The sequence below is a fragment of the Centroberyx affinis genome, unplaced genomic scaffold (assembly GCF_046629955.1).
Source record: "Centroberyx affinis isolate AG114_WGS23_722 - 3 ecotype Tasmania unplaced genomic scaffold, CSIRO-AGI_Caff_v1 ptg001089l_1, whole genome shotgun sequence".
NCBI lineage: Eukaryota > Metazoa > Chordata > Actinopteri > Beryciformes > Berycidae > Centroberyx > Centroberyx affinis.
The window spans coordinates 124,060-145,209 of NW_027279634.1; the positions used below are offsets into that span (position 1 = coordinate 124,060).

The window sequence follows — 21,150 nt, forward strand, 5'->3', positions numbered from 1 at the left end:
AGAAAATAACAGAGGATCCAGAATAGAGCCCTGGGGAACACCACAACTGAGAAGCGCTAAAGACGAGGCAGAGCCTCCCATGGTAACAGAAAAACGTCTGTCCGTAAGGCATGAAAAGTCTTGATGGACTTAGTTTTAGATAATGCAGCTCCTTAGAAGTTTGGAAAATCTAATAATAATCATAACAACCCATATTTATAAACTTTCATTTGACAGCCATTTTCTTAAGTTAGAACATTTACCACAGATACAGTATACAAACCAAGGTTGGCTTCAGGTGTTAATCAGTAATTCGTTCAATTCAAGACTGTTTAGTATAATGTGGACAAAGTCCTCTGTAATGGTCATAAGTGGAAATAACAATATGGAAGCATTTAAACATTTTATACACTCCAGTAGACCATCTGCAGTCACAGTTTAGAGCACTTAGTCATCCTGATTGTCTCAGCTCCACCTCTGCTATAGAGATCCTATTCTGAGTGGAGGCGACAGCACCTGAAGACAAACAAAAATATTTTAAATCACAGGACTCAGTTTAGATCTTAGCCAGAAAAATTGGTTGGTATCATTCACAGTGGATATTAGCACATGGGAAGTCCTCCAAATACATTTTAAAGGTACTTCCAAATCAATGCCTCAACATTATTTATAAATTTATTTGATATCCTTAATGCAATCTGAATAAAAAACAGCTAGTGCATGGACTGATGATTGTCAACCTCACAAAGGAGATGATCTTGTCAGTAAGGAAGTGAGTGTCAGAGTGTGGAGACTCAGACCGGCCTGAATGCAAGACACTCACAACTCTTGACCTGAGCATAATACCCCATTATGTTGAATTATGAACATATCTTAGTGCTCTTACCAGAACAAACACAGAAATAAATTACGTTGTCTTCATCAAAGGCATGTTTGGTTTTCTTACAAACACACCAAACCTTATATGTGAGTGAGAGTGAGTGATTTATTTTTAAAGGTCCCATATCGTGTAAAATGGGATTTCCCTTGCCTCTTTGATTATAAAGGAGTTGGATTTGATTGTTAAAGTATCAAAACACACGGTCGCCAACTAAATCCACACAATCCATATTTGAAAACCGAGCCTCTAAACGAGCCGTTTGGACTTCCGTAACTTTGTGAAGTCACAAAGGTTCGCTCATTATCATTTTTGTAAGAAATAATAGGCTAACAAAGTGTTTTTTCAAAGCGGTTGAGTAGTTGTCATTGTTTATTTACCGGAGAGTTTTCCCTACCTGCCAGGCTGTGGTGTCTCAGATTTCACTCTTGAAATGGTTAACCAATCCGAACAGAGGGGTCGTTAATATTAATGAGCCTTACGCCGGGTTCAGACCGCATGCGTAAGCGCCGCGAAGCGCAGCCACTTTCCTTTCGGCGCCCATGTTAACCGATTTGACCGTTCAGACCGGCTGTGCTGCGGAGCTCTGCCGGCTCGCAATCTGGAGCGCCAGTTTCGGCGTCTGGTCTATTTTTTTCGCGAGCCGCAGCGCGCATTTCACAGGAAAACACCATAGAAAACACTATAGATGGTCATATCTCCATTATATCACCACAGAAGCACAAATATATTAAATAATCAACATGCCAGGGTCTTCACTGTTGTTGTCGATGAATCCATCTGCACTGATGCAAGTTTTAAATGCAATACATTGTAGGATGATGATCTATCTGGTTTTGAATTATCACTTGCCTTTTGAAAATTGTGTCTGTTATTGTATTACCACAAAAGTAAACAAGGATACATGTTTTGGTTTGTTTATTTATAGGCTACTTAATTTTTTAGGCCTATATGTCATTATTTTAAGAGATAGAGAGAGAGGGGGAGAGAGAGATATCTAGGTCCCCTAGGCTTTCCTATTTTCACTGATTATTGCCTGATCACAAGTCACGACTCTTGCTGAGAAAACAAACAAATAAACGTTACCGCTTTGATATGAGGGAGTTTGAAATTAAGAAGATGGAAAATATAAAGTTCTTCCCTGATGTGGAAAAGTACAGTGAGCTGTCAGCATTGTTTCTACAAGGACAGTAGTGAACAGATGTAGCTTTGGTGGCTTACAGCCTGTTTCCACGGGGTTTTCTCCTCCTGTAGACCAGGAGAGCTGCTGGCCGGCACGAAGAAATGCGCGTCCTGTGTGAATAACCCAACTGCGACTCGCGTGCGAAATCGCGGTACTTGGCCGCTACGCGTCCTGTGTGAACACGGCGTTAGAGACACAGCAACAGAAACAGCCTGTTCGTGGTAAGGCTCAGACAGATGCTGAAAAATGAATGCGTAAAAATGGATTGAGAGTGTTTTTGGTGACACCACACAAACAGCTTTAATGGACCTCAAGACATAAAATAAAACACTGGAAAGTGTAGAATATGGGACCATCAGAAGGAGCATCTGTGTTTGCAGAGCAGATCACACCACAAAAAGGCACAGCAACACATGCATGTGCATACTCATGCATGCACGCACACAGACACACATGCTGTATCAAAGATATTGCAGTATGTTTATGTCCCCTTGAAAAGGAATGAGTAGTTTGGTTGTGAAGCAATTTATCAACATAGAGCTTTGGCACCGCAGGCATTGTTTCTATCATCTCACCACCTCAGGCAGCTATCCTCTGAGGTGATATGTGCTATCAGAGAGTTTGATAGCATAGACCAGGGTGCAATGGTTTTCATATCATTGCTGTCAGGTGAAAGTCTTGTATCTCCAAAGTGCCAGCTTTTCAGGGACTAAGAAAAACAGCCTCAGCTTTAGCTTGACAATAATGTATTTCTGAGTTTATCCCATGGCTTTTGAAATGGTTTCATCTGCCCAAGGGTCACAGAATTTTCTTAATCATTAGAGAAGCATGCAATCCTTCAAATGAAATTAAAACATGAAAATCACCAAAATTGGCGTTATAAGGTTTTCACATGACAACAGTGATATGCTCTCCTCTTACTTTAGATGAGATAATGCATCATGGTTTTTATAGTTCTCATTAGCAGCCTATTATTTTCCAACTACTGGCATGTTGTCAAAAAAACACTCCTCATATAGACTAACTCTCTAAACTCTCTAGACTAAACTCTCATTTATGAGAGTTTATGATCAATTTGGTGTTTTTGCTGAAAATCATCATAGCTTCTTGCTCCCCCTAGTGGTTAATTTCTCCCATTTGTAAATTGATTAAATATATATTCTTCTGAATCTGATATAGATAGCTACTATACCCATGTGTCACTCCTCCTTTTCCTAATCATTTGGACAGCTGCTTAGTTAGTACTGTTGCATCTTTCAAAATGGCAAAAGGCTAGAGAGTGAAGTTACATTGAGGGTTTAAAGTGTATCTGTGAAATCTTCTCCCAGGATCTCAGAAAATGACGCTACTTACTTTGATCCCAACCCTATGGACTACTTGGAAGGTTGTCTAGTCCTGGTTGATAGGCATCAGAGCATCCTATTTGTGTGTGTGTGTGTGTGTGTCTATAATGGACTTGACTGAATGCATTATACAGCCTACAAAAGAACTAGGCATTGTAAGGCTCCCATCAGTGGAAAATGTAGCACTAAGTTGGAGGTAGGGGTTGGGTTTTGGTTTCTTTGTTTGCACGTATCTTCAAGCGTCTTCCGATGACATTTGTTTGAAATCTTTACATCAATGCCCAGCCCATCACTTAGCATCACACACAGAGAAAAGAACCACAGATGAAAATGTTCCATTCAACTAGCCAATCACTGTTTGCATGTCCTTTAATGGAAAAGTCTGTGCTCATCACAAATGACATGTGAAGAAGACCTGTGTCGCTGTCTCTCAACTCCAGATCATCATCACTCATGGACAGGCTGCATATTTTTCTGACCGTTCTCTTAGGTAATATTTTGGCACAGTTATATAAGATCGAGTTTTAATTGCTACGTTCCACTTTGACAATGAATTCATACCTACACAGTGTTGTTGTGTTGAGCAGTAACCTGCATTTACTGTAATGTTGAGCGCTGCAATACTGTTCACATTTCACTCTGCTTTCATGATTGCTTTTGTATTCCAGGAGCTGTTTTCTCTAGTCAGGATGGGACCTCTGGATCAGAGTTAGAGCTGACAGCCAGACCAGGAGACAACATCACTCTCTACTGTGACTGCAAATTCTCAACTGGAGTTTACATAGTGTGGTTCAGGAACTGTTCTCATGAGAACCAGCCTTCTCTCATTCTGAGAACAATCGATTATGGTCACCACAGATCACAGATGGTCACCAGTAGCATTCCAAAAATTCTGAATCGTTTCCCTCGCTTTAATTTTGTGAGGAACCAATCCACTGAATCCTATGACCTAAATATTGAGAATATCACTGATTCTGACCTGGGCCTCTACTACTGTGGAGCTGAAGAGGTCAAAGTGGTGGAAGAGGAAAAAATTACTCCGACAACTATTTACAGATATGGAAATGTCACCACAAGGATCCTATTCAGTAAGTATTCTGGCCTTGGTCCATTTTATGTGTTAATGATTTATGCAGTGAATTTGACCATTTGACAAACTAATCGCTACACTGTAGAAAAATGGGCTCTCTATATTAATGATGGAGTTGGTGAGCCATCATGATGTTAAGTCCACCAGTGTTACTGATACAATATGTATGTGAAAAAAATGTGCTACATCACAGCATCCTATGTGGCTGAAATCATCGGGATGATTTCACGGTCCTGAGGTCAAATCCAAAGTAAAAATAACAACAAAAAAATCTGAAATCATACAACAACACACAAATGAGTTACAAATGATCCCTGCCAAATGAGAGGCCGCTTAGATCTGAATTGAAGTGGATCATCATAAATGTTCACCCATGATTTTCCATTTCTATTATCTTGTGCATAGACTTGGAGGATAACTTTATGTGCAGGACCTCAGAAAACAGGCTTCTACATGGAAAAAGGTTCCACATTGTGTCTATTGCAGGAATAACCTGAAACACGGATGAAGAAGTTATTTAAAAGAGGATAATGATTATACTTTTTTGTTTACTCTAAAGAAAATTGTAAGGGGCCCCGGGCTGGAACAAGTCCATCAGAGAGGCGAGATCGATAGTGAACCCAGAATATCAACTATCACATCATAGTGAGAAATGCAAACTCAAGTTATTGCTGCCAGATGAGAACCTCAGACCACAAAGTACAAAGTCTTATTTTAAGATTGGCATCCATGTATTTTGGAAATGTATGGGTTTCATGGCTTCTGGAGATGTGGAATTAACGCATCACACTCAGTAGACATGCAAACTTTCTATTCAAGTAAGAAAATGAAAAGATTTTTATGTGACTGCAGGCAAACAACACACTCAGAGATTTAATCCACATAACTTTGTATTTGATCAAGACTCCAGTGACTCTGAGCCTTCCCAAGAGTGTCCAAGAGGACTGTGCTGGATGCTGCTGTTCACTGTGTGTCCGGCCTTTGCTGTCTTCTTCTCCCTCCTCTCTGTTTTGGTTTACCATCGCTGCCAGAAAACAGGTAACCTACAGTATATCTCATACTTATTCACTTAGAGCTCAATTGTCCCATTCATTTTTGCACTTTGGTAATATACATATCTTTTCTATTTTTTTAGCTTACGTTTTTTCAGTAATCTGACATGAAATATTTTCATTTTCAGTACTCTACATTTAAAGTACTGTGTACCATTGCGGGCTGTGGTCTAATGATGCTGTATTCATTTCTACAGCTGAAGAACCTCAAGATCATCAGAAAAGACTTGACACCGGAGGTCAAACAAGAGGGAATCAGGTAACCAGCAGTAGCAGCTTTTATCAGTCTTCATGTGTATTAGTTGGCATGTTGTTTTATCTCTCATTTACTGTGACCATTTCTTTATTTGGGCAGTTACGTATGAGTGTATAGAGTGTGTGATGACCGTGGCCCATTCAAAGAAAAGTGTTTAATAGTTCAATACCAAATCATAGTATCCTACATAATCATGATTCTAAATTACAAATGTCAAATTGTCTCTTAGGATGAAGATGGAGTGTGTTATGCTGCATTGGATATCCGTCAGGCATCACAGAGACCAAAGAAGAAGAAAGCCCCGAGCTCTGACTTCAGCACCTATTCTACCATCAATACCAGCAGGATGTAAAGGAGCAGACAATTTTTGTCAGTAATTATAAAATAATAAATATGAGAGAAACGAACTTCATATTGTATAAACCCCTGCCCGCCCCCGCACCCCTCTGGTAGGTTATACCATTTTTCTAAACTCTTGCTGTGGCTGTTTTGAAATGTGTGTACAACGTTGAATGGTTTAAGTTGGCTGTTTTTCTGTATCCATTATTTAAGCATCTATCTCGCTAATTCAGAAATTGTAAGACTTCAGTTCATTGCATATATTGGCATGACAGTTTTTAACTATTGAGTTGGAGACATTTCTGGCCCCTCTCCTCAAATTACCTGGTGTAATTCTCACACTGCCTACCAGTTTGACATAAACAAATCAAATGATATAATGAATCCATTTGTATTGGCGTCCATCTTCTCTATCCTCCTCCTTTAAAGTCTCTTTCTCTCACTCAGTTTAATTCAATTAAATTCAATGGGTGCTTCTTTGGCTTGGCATGGAGATTCTATACATTGCCAAAGCAGAAGGCTAGGAGATAATCAACATTTATTATAGTAGAGTTACAGCAATCAACAGAACAAATAGCTATATTCAATGGTCTTCATTTAGTGATGATGCTTATGTCCTTGTGTGTGTGACAGCAGTTAACTACTTTTGCTGCTAATGTTGCACATTGTATATTCTCATCACATAGATAGGGAAGTGTTTGTGGGTTTGGGGAGATGGTTAATCTAAGAATATGCCATCAATACCAGTAGAATGTAAAGGGGCAGAAAATTATTGTCAGTAATTATATAAAATAATAAATATGAAAAAAACTAACGAACTTCATATTGTATAACCCCCGCCCGCCCACATATCCCTCTGGTAGGTTATACCATTTTTCTAAACTTTTACTGTGGCTGTTTTGAAATGTGTGTACATCGCCGCATGGTTTAAGTTAACATACACACCACAACTGATGATAGTCACTGATATATACAATTTCAGTTGTTTTTGTAAACACAGCAATAAAAGACAAGTTGACTCTGAACTCTCTCCCTCCAACATTATTTTTTATCTCTGACTCTGAGGACCAAGATAAATTATGTTGCGCTGTGTTGAATATCCAGCCCAGAGCACTGACTTCAGTATTTATGAGGCCATCAGCACTAGCAGGGTGTACTGGGGAAGGGAGAGGAAGAGTCTCATGCTTAGCATCAGTAGCTACTAGCAGGATGTCAATTGGTATCTTTCTTACATAATTACAATTCTGACAAATCAAGAAAACATCTCTCAGGCCATGACGATTTTTAATTTTGTCACCATTTTTTACACTGGTCCATTTACTTATAGCTCATATTTTCAATGTTAATGCTTATATTTAACAGCAATCACTGACACCGTATTACATATGGAATAAATATGAAATATAATATTAGTTTTGCTATCTATTAATTATGTCCTCACTGTGTCATTAGATTTTGAAAGCATGCACTTGCTTGCTGAAATCTTTTCTTTTAACTCAGTGGGCTAATAATATACAATAACATCCAGGTGAATGAAAGGCTTTTCTCTTTAGTGTATAAAATATTTACCAGTTTATTTCAAACATGCAATGAAATGTATAAACAGATATCACTTCTGAATAAGATTTAGAAGGTGCTTCAATTGATTTAAAAATAAAGTCTTATTTTATTAAATTGATTTTACTGATGGCTCCTTTAGGAGGCACATTCCAAAATTGTCCATGAGAAAATGGAAGCACACAAAACTAGTATAATGTGTGCATTCTGTTTGTTGCTAAATCTCCAATTATGTTAGGAAGGTATCACTTTCACACGCCACCTTGGTTGATGACAGTTTAAGTACTAAAATTAGGGCATGGAGTGTCTGTTGGGTGTCGGCCAGATATCTGACAGATATCCCAACATAATAGCATTATTCTTAGAGATACACAAAATATTTTTCTTAACCCCCTATTACTTATATTGCACAGAATTATCTATATAATTAGTAACAATTTCATTACTGTTTAATATAATTGCATTTCAAATGTGCTTGCTGGCAGAGAATTGTTCTGTTTAACCACTGGCTCATAATAACTAATAACCTTGGAGTTAATTGGTGGGCACACTGGTTAGGTGTGCAATGTCTCACAGCTTATTTTGCTCATACAATTTTATGTATACTTGTATGCTTTGGGATTTTGTTTGATGAAATGAATGCATTTTATATTCATCTTAGTTCTGCATAGCCTTTAGGACTGAACAGCTACAACCACCTTGAATAGGCTTTTGATTAAAAAAGATGAACAAAACAGGACAGTTTTGTTACAAGCTTCTAGCAGGCAGTATAGGGCATTGCAGTTTGAAAAGTAAATAAGAAGACCTACTCCAAGTACTACTACTACTACTACTAAATACTATTACAAGTTTTAACCATTCCATTTATTGTTCTCCTCATCATATGCTGCTTTGTAGAGCTCAGGTGTAAGCACTCAACAACTATTTTAGACGTAAAGCAACGCACGTTTACCTCCGCCAAGGAGGGTATGTTTTCAGGTGCCAATTGTTTGTTTGTCTGTTTGTCAGCAGGATTACGGAAAAACTACTGGCCCGATTTTCATGAAACTTAGTGGAAGGGTGTAGCATGGGCCAAGGAAGAACCCATTAAATTTTGGAGTGGAACCGGATCCGACTCACGAACAAGCAATAATAGCACGAACCTTGGCGGAGGTCTGCGCTCTCCGAGTGCCCTTCTAGTTTCTTATCTGTGAGAGGAGAATTACGGAAGAAGTGGAACATACTGAGTTTGAGAAACTCTATACTCTGTAGCCTATTATGTTAACACACAGCCTCATTAATGGCAATTGTATCTGGAGTCTGGCCAATAAGGTCATCTGTGTGTCCCAGGTTTGTGAGGCCTCAATGTTTGGTCAGCGGATGGATTTGAATCTATGCCATTAATGTTTTTCACAGGATCAGAGTGAACTCTTTAAATTCTACAGTATTATTACTGGCAATTCAAAATTTACTCAGTAAAGACAAATTTGTATTGAGAAATAGTTGTGAATAATCAAATAACAACAATGGAAAATAACACAGTATAACACACTCCATTGAATTGTTGCATCTTTAGTGCCTTTGGTTATGTCTTGATTTGTCTACAATGAATTTCAAGACATTTTTCAGTCTTAATTTGAGATACAAATTACAAATACAAATACAAATATTAGTTACAATGGATGTCTTCAATAGTAGAATGAGTCTCGTGTCACACATGGCAAAGACCCTGCCACTAGTCACAGTCAGGCATCCACATCCACAGACTTTGGTTCACCCTGGCTGCTGTAAATTTTCACACTGCTTCGGGATCTAACTTTTTTTTACAATGTAGTTCCATTATTATTTAAGTTATTAAGTTATTTATTTAAAACATGACAGAGAAGAGGCAGACCGAATCTCTAACCCTAACCCTCAGGAAGGATATTCCATAAACCTGACAGCAAAGGCACTGTCACCACTGGTTTTTAATCTAGAGTTTGGGATGGAGAGCAATGTTAAAGTGGAATATCTAAGGTTCTGTCTGCATATAAGGTTTCAAAAGATCAGAAACATACAGTATGTGGGGGCTTTAAAAGCAATCACTAGGATTTTAAAATCAATTCTAAATTTTACTGGGAGACAATGTAGAGAAACCAAAATAGAAGAGATGTCATTCTTTTTCCTAGTTTTAGTCAGTATTCTGGCTGCTGCGTTTTAAACCAGCTGCAGTCTGCAGAAGGCCTTGCTACCAAGGGTGGAGTACAGAGAATTGCAGTAGTCCAGGCAGGAGGAGACAAAGGCATGAATAACTCTCTAAAGGTCATGGAATGACAAAAAACACCATATTTTACCAATATTTCTCAATTGAAAGAAACATGAGCGAACTACTCCATGCATGGATTTCAAAATGTAGGCCAGAATCAAAAATGACATTATGCTAGATTACCAAGGGATTCAATAATCTTTAGAGTGTCCTTTGGATGACCAACCACAATGACCTCAAATTTACTATCATTTAGCTGCAAGAACATCCAGCACATAATGTTAGCTAGACAGTCTTTAAGTGAATCAAGCACCAGTTGGTAGGGTGAACTGGTAAATAAAGGTGAGTGTCGTCAGCATAACAGTGGAAAGAGATGTTATGATTCCTAATTGTGTGACCAAGTGAGCATATATAGAGAAAATAATAGAGGACCCAGAATAGACCCCTGGAGAACACCACAATTGAGAAGTGCTGAAGACAAGGTCGAACTTATTCTGACTCCCAGGATTAATCAGTTATATCAAGCAAACTATGAGAAGCTGATCTTACAAATCAAATCAGACATTGTTAGATGGGAAATTTTACCTCTCTCTTTATTGGGAAGAATAGAATCAATTCGAATGAATGCACTACCCAGATTTCTCTTTCTCTTTCAGTCTTTGCCCATACCAGTACCGCTACTACTTTCACGATGTTAGATAAACTCTTATCAAAATATATCTGGCAGAAGAAAAGACCTATAGTTAGGCTCAAAACACTCCTTTTACTGAAACACAAGGGTGATCTTGGCCTGCCAAATCTTAAAAACTACTATTGGGCAGCCCAACTACGGATATTGGTGCATTGGATTAAAAATGACTTGGATACAGGATGGGTACAGATTGAACAAAACTCAATTCCTCTCCGATCAATAATATTCTTGGGTAAAGCACATTGGAAAAAAATGAAGATCGGAAACAATTGGATACAAAATACACTGAAAGTGTGGGAAAATGTAAGGAAAAAAATGGGGGGGACCAAGTTCAATATCAAGGGCCATGCCAATAGCAGATAATTTTCGTCCATCTTTGTGTGATGGTGGTTTTAAAAGGTGGTTGGACTCGGGCCTGCTACCATTAATCAATTAATGGAAGGAGATCGTTTGAAATCTTTTGCACAGCTACAGCAATGTTTCGGGTTGCCTTCGAAAGACCTGTTTAGATACTTTCAAATAAGGCATTATATAATGACTCACAGTGAGTGGGAAGCAATTAAGGGACCTCCAACAAATGTGGAATGGTATTTTATCAATTTGATAGAAAATAATTTGATGGAAAGAAAGCATATATCCAATATTTATAAAATGTTGCAATTAGATGATTCAGTAGATACCTTTTATATTAAAGAAAAATGGGAGTTGGAAGCTAATGTGATAATGATGGATGAAGAATGGGAGGAAAGTTACTTAAGTAGCCATAAGATCACAAATAGTCCTATGTGGAGGGAGTTTGATTGGAAAGTTAAGGTTAGGTACTTTAGGACCCCTCAAGTGGTGTCCGGGTTTGTTGGAGGGCCCTCACCATTATGCTGGAGAGGCTGTGGAATGATTGGGGATCATACACATATTTTCTGGGATTGTCCAAGACTGCTGAAATTTTGGGAGAATATTAAACGTGAGATAAAAGTCATTTTAGATGTTGATATACCTTTGAATCCACTGTATTATATTCTGGGTTGTATACCGAGAAGTATACTCTATGGGGATAATTTGTATATCTTAAGGGTATTACTGTTAATTGCAAGGAAAATGATAACTACCTGGTTGCAAAATCAACCCCCTACAGTGGAACAATGGACTAAGAGACTGAGACAGGTGAGACAGGTTATTTATTTTTATTTTATTATTTAATGTTTAACTGAAAATGTCAGATTAGCTTGGCTGTCAGATTATACTGATACTAAATAAAATAAGTAAAAAAAAAAAAAAGACAAGGTCGAGCAACCCATGGTACCAGAAAAATGTCTGCCCATAAGGAAGCAAACTAGTTAAGAGCTGTGTCTACCTTTCTACCTTTGATACAGTTCATAAAAATCATATCATAAAGTTATAATTTTGTCATAGCACAAAACCATAAAAAGGTGTGATGGACTCAGTTTTAGATGCAGCTCCTTAGAAGTTTGGAAAATCTAATAATATGAATAATAATAATGACAACAAAGAATATATATAATATATACATATTTATAAATGTAAATTAAATGTATATAATATAGAAAAGGTGTGAAACCATATAAAGTGTAAATGACGGTAGATCGCTTTAAGACTGCCCTAGCAACCAGTTGTTTACGTTGTGACGTCAGCGGAAGAATGCGAGTTGCAGAGATAGCGGGAAATAAGGCTGCTAATTATGGCTGCGTTACTCACCTTTGCTTCCATTCCCGTTTCTTTTTGATGGTTTTATAAAGTGTTATCAGAGTTTACCGAGTGAGTTTCCCTGTCTTGACACTGTATTCTTGGCCGTGTACTGTTTACATTCTGGCCAGTTGTGCCGCTGATATTTCACGTTGTTACAGACATGTTCTATTGTTGGTTTAAACTCAGGCAAGACCCACAGTGTGGCGATACCTACGAGGTTTTCTTAAAATATAGCACCCTTGGTAAGCGGAGCGAGGTATGTAGCCTTCAATTTATGTGCAAGTATTACAAAACCTTGAAGTGTATGTCTTTGTTTATTTTGTAGCGTCATTGAAAGTAATGCTGCTTCTAATTAACTAATGTCAGCTATTCTACACATGACAGTCCAACAGCACTAATTTACTATATCAGTGTCTGTGAATTTAAGTTTAATACATACTCTTTTGTCTAACAAAATGTATATGTTATGGATTAAAGTGCATTATTTGTACTTATATAGTTAAAACACTAAAACTGGATATTAAGTCATACAATTTACTTAGAGCTTATTGTATTTCACTGTGCTCAGTAAAGTGCCTTTAAAGCAACAATTTATTACACTTGTGAAACTAAAAATAAGCATTTGTCTTTTGTTTTGTACTTTCATTTATAGTTTTCACGGTGCTCATCAAGGTGTTCGAAGAGACAATAAAATTAAGGCACCCGTCAGAGACTCTCTGCGTATTGATTGATTCCAAGGGCAGCTACAGTGAAAACTCGACGCAACATCTGAGCTATCCAACACGTCTGTGCTGTCGTCGCCTATGGTGAGCAGATGCAAGAACGCCTGATGTCAAGCAGTCGACCCAGCCTACGTTTCTGCACCCAGGCAAGATTTGAAACGGACTGCACACCAAAAGTACAGATGTTACAGATGCAGCGAGAGACTTTGGCTAACAAAAGAAAATAAAGATTGTACAGTGAGAACACTTTAAGCATTTAAACCAGAAAAAGGGTATTATCTCATAAAAGCATAACTCCTGAACCTTGTGATATTGAAAACGTTTAAAAAGGGAAATTGTGTGATTGTTGATAAATTACATCTTTTCTCATCACAATTTTAACTTATCTCTGCTAAAATCTTTTGAATATCCAAAATTGCAAATCTCTGATTGAAATTGTATTGCTCAGTGCTAAGGGTAGATCACTGCTTACTGAAGTTTGAAAACCGATAAAGCATTCAAGAACACAGTTAATTAAGCAGTTACACAGCCCAGTTAAAATGTCATCGCCTGATCGGGAAATGAGCAACCCTGCAAACACACAACAGGTCAGATCAAGCTCCCGTGAAAGAACTTTAACAGAGAAAGGTCAGGAGATGCATGACCAGGAAGCTAAAAAACATGAGAAAGCCTTCAATAAGAGTTATGATTCCTGGAAACAAATAGCAAGGGAGTCCAGGACAATACTAAAAACATTTTGTTCACAAGATGACCTCGATAACATCCAACAAAACATTAAAGACAAACATGACACAGTGCGTCAACATTACGAGCCCATTAGACGCGACCGTACTACTACTCCAGACATTGTTAAGAGAATGGATGCTTGTGTCATCCTGACAGCCGAGATCTGTGATCTTGTGAGTAAACGACTAGAGACAATTAAAGAGGCCTATAATGATCAACTCGAGAAAGAAAGGGTGAGGATGACACTAAATAAGGATGAGTACGGGTCCATCTTTGGATGCACAAATACTGAGACAATAATCTCAGGGTTATCAAAGAAATCAGAAACCCACTCAAGGGCCTCCTCTGCAGTCTCTAGCAAACGAGCAGATGCAGAAGCAGAACTTGCAGTAAAACTAGAACAGGCAAAAGCTATGCAGAAAATCCATGCTCAACAAGCAAAACTGTGTAAACTAGAGAATGAATGGAAACTAAGTGAAACAAAAATGTTGGCGGAAATAAGGCAGAAGGAGGCAGAGATGCAACTAAGGCTGGAAGAGGAGAAGACACGGTTACAACAGCTACAAGTAGAAAAGGAGGTTGAAGTAGCAGCAGCCCGGGTGAGGGCTTATAATAATCTTGAAGGTGATGTTAAGAATTATGGGGAAGAAACTGATCATGAGACCTACTCTGCTCACCAAAAGATTGAATCCAGAACTTCACTAGACCCAAAAGCTGTGTCATTCCAGCCTCAACAAGCATTCCCTGAAATATCGACAACTCAGGATACGGTCAGTCTAGCTCAGGCTATTGCAAGCTCTTTAAGTGTAAGCCGGCTGTCCCCCCCAGAACCAACAACATTTACTGGTGACCCCTTAAAATTTATAGACTGGAAGATGTCCTTTATGGCCCTTATTGACCGGAAGCCCATCCCAGCTTGTGAAAAGATGCTCTACCTTAAAAATTATCTTGCTGGAGAAGCACGCAAAGCTGTGGAGGGATTCTTTTATAGAAACTCAGAAGATGCATACCAGGGCGCCTGGACTGTGCTACAGGAGAGATATGGAAACCAGTTTATCGTACAGAAGGCTTTTCGAGACAAACTTGTGAGATGGCCCAAGATCGGTGGAAATGATCCTCTTGCACTTCGAGAATTTGCAGACTTCCTAAAAGGCTGTGTTGAGGCTATGCCTCATGTCAAAGGATTAGCCATCTTAAACGACTGTGAGGAAAATCACAAGTTGCTTAAAAAAGTACCTGACTGGATTGTGCACAGATGGAGCCGAATTGTCGTGGAAGAGCTGGACGCATCTGGAGACTACCCAAGTTTTGTACGGTTTACAGAGTTTATGCAAAAGGAAGCCCGGATAGCTTGCAATCCCATCGCCTCTCCACTCCTGTTGAACCTCAAGACCACAGATGATAGGTTACCCAAAAGAGCCAAGGCTCTAAACACAAGTACTCAAATGAAGAATTCCACTTCAGAGACACAAAGAGCAACCAACTTTAAGCCAAAACCACCTTGCCCAGTTTGTCAGGATGAAACGCATGGCGTGGCTAAATGCCCCACCTTTGCAGCAAAACCCATTGAAGACAAAAAGGCATTCATTCATGAAAATCGTCTCTGCTTTGGGTGCTTGTGGAAGGGACACATAACCAAAGATTGCAAAAGGCGACACACGTGTGGCACATGTGGCCGGCGTCATCCTACCTGCCTGCACGACGAGAAAGGCAAGGCGTCTATGGAAGCATCTAAGAAAAGTCCCACTTCCACAGAAGACTGTGCAAGGCAGGAAGTCCACAAGGTGATGTCCCACACATTGATTCAATGTACATCCTCCACTTCCGGTATTGTCCCAGTCTTTCTGTCATCAGTGGAAGAGCCACAGAGAGAAATTCTTACCTATGCTCTACTCGACACACAGAGTGATTCCACATTTATTTTGGAAAATCTACTCAATGAGCTAAATGTGAATGCTCCACCTGTGCAATTGAAGCTTAGTACAATGACAGCTATCGACACTATCATAGCAAGTAAGATTGCCCGTGGCCTACAAGTTAGAGGAATCCACTCTGAAAACCACATTCAGCTACGTCAAGCCTACACTAGGGACTTCATTCCAGTTGACAAATCTCACATCCCAACTGAGAAGACAGCGCTGCTGTGGCCACACCTGAAACACTTAGCTGACAAGTTATCACCACTCCAAGACTGCGACGTGGGACTGTTGATCGGATATGACTGTCCATCAGCACTAGCACCCTTGGAGGTCATCACAGGCGGTGAAAATGAACCATTCGCACAAAGAACTGAGCTCGGCTGGAGTATAACAGGCTCATCTAATCCCCATCTCGATAGACAGGGAAGCCAGAGTTTTGTACATCGAGTTGCAGTGAAGGAAATACCAGCTCCATCAGCCACTGACGTTCTTAAAACCCTAGAGTCAGACTTCAATGAGAGGAATTATGAAGACAAGTATGTGTCACAAGACGATGTTCGCTTCATACAGCTCCTTAGTGGCAACATTAAGCAGAAGGAGGATGGGCATTATGAGATGCCCCTCCCCTTCAAGGGTAGCACCCTACCTTCACTACCAAACAACAAGAAACTGGCTACTATTCGCCTGCAGCATTTAAAGAAGAAATTGAAGGCCAACAAACAGTATTACGACCACTATAAGGCCTTCGTGGAGGAAATGATCAAAAGAGGTGATGCAGAGCCAGTCACCACAACACCCGAGGGAGAGACTGTGTGGTATATTCCCCACCACGGTGTATACCACCCACAAAAACCAGACAAGCTAAGGGTTGTGTTCGATTGCTCAGCAAAGTTCTGTGGTGTTTCTCTAAACGACACTCTACTGACTGGCCCCGACCTAATTAACTCCCTAGTGGGAGTTCTTTGTCGTTTCCGGAAGGAAGTTGTGGCCGTGATCTGTGATATCGAAAAAATGTTTCATCAGTTCTTTGTTTCTCCTGAAGCACGGAACTACCTGAGGTTTCTCTGGTGGGATGGCGCAGATTTGGAAACAGAACCACAAGAATATCGGATGGCAGTTCACCTTTTCGGCGCTGCCTCATCTCCTGGATGCGCGAACTTTGGCCTGAAGTATTTGGCACAGCAACACAAATCTGATCATCCTTCAGCATCAGCCTTTGTCGAGAAGAACTTCTACGTAGACGACGGGCTAACCAGCGTTCCATCAATCAAAGAAGCCAAGAAATTGATCATCGAAGCACAAAAACTGTGCAAAAGAGGAGGTCTACGTCTGCATAAGTTCAACTCAAATAAGAAAGAAGTCCTCAACTGTGTGGATCCCTCGGAAAGGGTAATAACTGCTAAACCTCTTGACCTCAGTCTGGATGCAGCACCTGTAGGGCGTGCACTTGGTATTCAGTGGTCGATTGAAAATGATACCTTCAGCTTCAACGTCAACTTAAAGGACCAGCCTTCAACTCGCCGCGGCATTCTGTCAGTCATCGCCTCTCTGTATGATCCACTGGGGTTTGTCTCCCCATTCACCCTGCATGGAAAGTGTATCCTACAGGAACTGTGCCGTATGGGCATTGGATGGGATGATCCACTTCCTGAGGATTTATACCCACGGTGGGAGGAGTGGAAAAATGGTCTCCGGAAGCTGCAGGAAGTCACGATACCAAGATGCTATCATCCACAAAACTTTGGCAACATCGTGAGGACAGAACTGCACCACTTCTCGGATGCCAGTAATGTCGGGTATGGTGCTTGTTCCTATATTAGGTACATAAATGACAATAATGAAGTCCACTGCAGCCTTGTGATGGCCAAGGCAAGAGTTGCACCCACAAAAATCACAAGCATTCCAAGGTTGGAACTTTCAGCAGCTGTAGTCTCCGCCAGAACAAGTGTTATGTTAAAAACTGAACTTGAAATGAAAATTGACAAGGAGTTCTTCTGGACAGACTCTCAAGTCGTGCTGGCATACATCAATAATGATGCACGAAGGTTCCATGTATTTGTCGCAAATCGCCTTCAACTGATAAAGGAAAAAACAAATCCCAGTCAGTGGCATTATGTTGACACGACAGAAAACCCAGCTGATCATGCCTCTAGAGGTCTTCATGCCTCCGATATCTCCTCAACAATCTGGATGTCAGGACCCAAGTTTCTGTGGGAGCGAGAAGTGAAACCAAGACCTACCTTCTCTACTGAACTGCTGGTTGGCGATCCTGAAGTTAGAGCAGTTCAGGTGACTGCAACCACGACCAATGATTGCTTCAACATTCTCAGTTGTCTAAGTAGATTTTCTTCTTGGACAAGGCTCCTAAAGGTCGTTGCGAGAATTAAGAGGCTGGCATCTAAGCAAGAACACCACAGTGACCTTGTGACCATCGAAGAACGTGAGAGAGCGGCTGAGGTGGTAATCAAGCTTGTCCAACAGCAAGCCTTTCCTCAAGAGATGAAGACACTTAAAAGAGGAGTCAGTCTTCCAAGTTCAAGTCCTCTTTTTCACCTCGACCCTATTGTGGATAAGGGACTCCTTCGTGTTGGTGGGAGGCTAAAGAAGTCATCTCTCAGTCAAGAACTAAAACATCCAGTCATTCTTCCAAAAAACTGTCACATCACCAAACTCATTCTGTCCCACTACCACGACAGAATTTGTCATCAAGGCCGAAGTCAAACTCAAATGGAGCTCAGAGTAAATGGTTTTTGGGTCATTGGTGGGAGCAAATCTGTTGCCAGGCTGATACACAACTGCGTGAGATGCAGGAAACTCCGACGACCAGCAGAGGAACAACAAATGGCTGAGCTCCCTAAAGAACGTGTCGAAGCCTCAGCTCCTTTCACATACTGTGGTATGGATGTGTTTGGCCCATTTGTCATCAAGAGAGCCCGTAAAGAATGCAAGAGGTATGGATTGATCTTAACTTGCCTCTCTTCCCGAGCTGTTCACATCGAAATGCTTGAAGATCTGTCGACAGATACATTTATCAATGCCTTGAGGTGCTTCATTAGCCTCAGAGGAGCCGTTCGCCAACTCCACTGCGATCATGGCACAAACTTTGTGGGAGCCAGAAACGAGTTCAGAGAAGCACTCAAGCAATGTAACACCAAGGAACTTGAAGTTTTCTTGGCTGATAAACAATGTGAATTCATCTTCAACGCTCCCTCAGCAAGTCATGCCGGTGGTGTCTGGGAACGCCAAATCCGGACTGTGCGAAACGTGTTGAATGCCACTTTCTCTCAGTGTCCAGGCAGACTTGATGACGCTTCACTTAGAACACTATTCTACGAAGCTATGGCCATTGTTAACAGCCGTCCGTTAAATGTAGATGGAATCAACGATCCTAAATCATTGGAGCCCTTGACGCCCAACCATCTCATCTTGATGAAGTCTAAGGTTGCTCTCCCACCTCCTGGGAAATTCGTAAAGGAAGATGTGTATGCAACAAAACGGTGGCGCCGAGTGCAATATTTGATTGAACAGTTCTGGAGTCGCTGGAAGAGAGAATACCTCCTGAACATTTCTACACGGCAGAAGTGGCATGTACCCCGGCGCAACCTCAAAGTAAATGACATTGTCATTATCAAGGACGACACTCTTCCAAGAAACCAGTGGCAGCTAGGAAGAGTGGTTGAAACAATGGAACAGGGCGATGGCTTAGTTCGTAGAGTCAAGGTACAAGTTGGAGAGCGGAAACCACCAAGGAAATCAGATAGTCCCTTCAAACCTTCCATCTTTGAACGGCCCATCCAGAAGTTAGTGCTCCTTCTCGAGAGTGCATGACTCACTATATGCGTGATTCCCTTATGCAAACCTCTAAACATTTGCAAGATCAGTAAGCAGTGACGTAGGCATTATAAACCTAAACTTTCTAATTGTGCAGCTTTAAGAAGAGGTCATTCATTATAATCTAGAAATCATGTATGATTCATGTAGTCTTTGTTAACTTAACTATGTTCATTCATCATAACATGATTGGTGGGAGTGTAAATGACGGTAGATCGCTTTAAGACTGCCCTAGCAACCAGTTGTTTACGTTGTGACGTCAGCGGAAGAATGCGAGTTGCAGAGATAGCGGGAAATAAGGCTGCTAATTATGGCTGCGTTACTCACCTTTGCTTCCATTCCCGTTTCTTTTTGATGGTTTTATAAAGTGTTATCAGAGTTTACCGAGTGAGTTTCCCTGTCTTGACACTGTATTCTTGGCCGTGTACTGTTTACATTCTGGCCAGTTGTGCCGCTGATATTTCACGTTGTTACAGACATGTTCTATTGTTGGTTTAAACTCAGGCAAGACCCACAGTGTGGCGATACCTACGAGGTTTTCTTAAAATATAGCACCCTTGGTAAGCGGAGCGAGGTATGTAGCCTTCAATTTATGTGCAAGTATTACAAAACCTTGAAGTGTATGTCTTTGTTTATTTTGTAGCGTCATTGAAAGTAATGCTGCTTCTAATTAACTAATGTCAGCTATTCTACACATGACAGTCCAACAGCACTAATTTACTATATCAGTGTCTGTGAATTTAAGTTTAATACATACTCTTTTGTCTAACAAAATGTATATGTTATGGATTAAAGTGCATTATTTGTACTTATATAGTTAAAACACTAAAACTGGATATTAAGTCATACAATTTACTTAGAGCTTATTGTATTTCACTGTGCTCAGTAAAGTGCCTTTAAAGCAACAATTTATTACACTTGTGAAACTAAAAATAAGCATTTGTCTTTTGTTTTGTACTTTCATTTATAGTTTTCACGGTGCTCATCAAGGTGTTCGAAGAGACAATAAAATTAAGGCACCCGTCAGAGACTCTCTGCGTATTGATTGATTCCAAGGGCAGCTACATAAAGCACAAAACAAATATTTTTTCTGTTATAAATAGTGCTGAAAAAATACAAGCACTTCAAAGCACACACACAAATACAGGCTTGGTGGTGCAGCTAATCAGTTGCAACGTGTTTCAAGCTAGACTTATGCTGACATGTCACTAGAAATAGTGATAAAAGCAGGAAATGACATAGCATGACCGGAAAACTCGTCAAAAAACATAGGAAAAATAAGACAGCTCAAAATAAAGATAAATAGTGGGATGCTAAGACTAATAATTTGTGCAGACAAATAATATATTAATAGTAATTATATTAATAGTAGATCCAGATTAAATATGGTGAAAGACAAACCCATACTGGAAGACTACCAAGCCAAATTGAAAATGACTTTGCCTTCAATAGATAAATTAAGGGAAGAGATCAAGGCCAATAAATTCAAGAAATTCCAGCGTGATTTACGGGACTACGAGAATAACACAGTCTACCACTGGTTAAACCCCAGGAGCTCATCTCAATGGGCCGAGGGGACACGTTCGCTTCCAGGATAATTCATCCACTGACTGCACATGTTCCAGGGAGGACGACTTCGTGGAGAGAGGAGCCTCGG

The 21,150-nt window shown here is 40.1% G+C and overlaps 2 long non-coding RNA genes across 2 annotated transcripts; both read left to right on the forward strand.

The window, feature by feature from the left end:
* The first annotated feature begins 4,247 nt into the window (after positions 1–4,247).
* Positions 4,248–7,441, forward strand: LOC139647535 (uncharacterized). Its single transcript, XR_011695524.1, has 4 exons — positions 4,248–4,470; positions 5,376–5,510; positions 5,722–5,783; positions 6,010–7,441. It is a non-coding gene; the product is annotated as an uncharacterized lncRNA (long non-coding RNA).
* A 5,035-nt stretch (positions 7,442–12,476) lies between these two features.
* Positions 12,477–20,237, forward strand: LOC139647531 (uncharacterized). Its single transcript, XR_011695523.1, has 3 exons — positions 12,477–12,551; positions 12,948–13,163; positions 19,998–20,237. It is a non-coding gene; the product is annotated as an uncharacterized lncRNA (long non-coding RNA).
* The last annotated feature ends 913 nt before the right edge of the window (positions 20,238–21,150 follow it).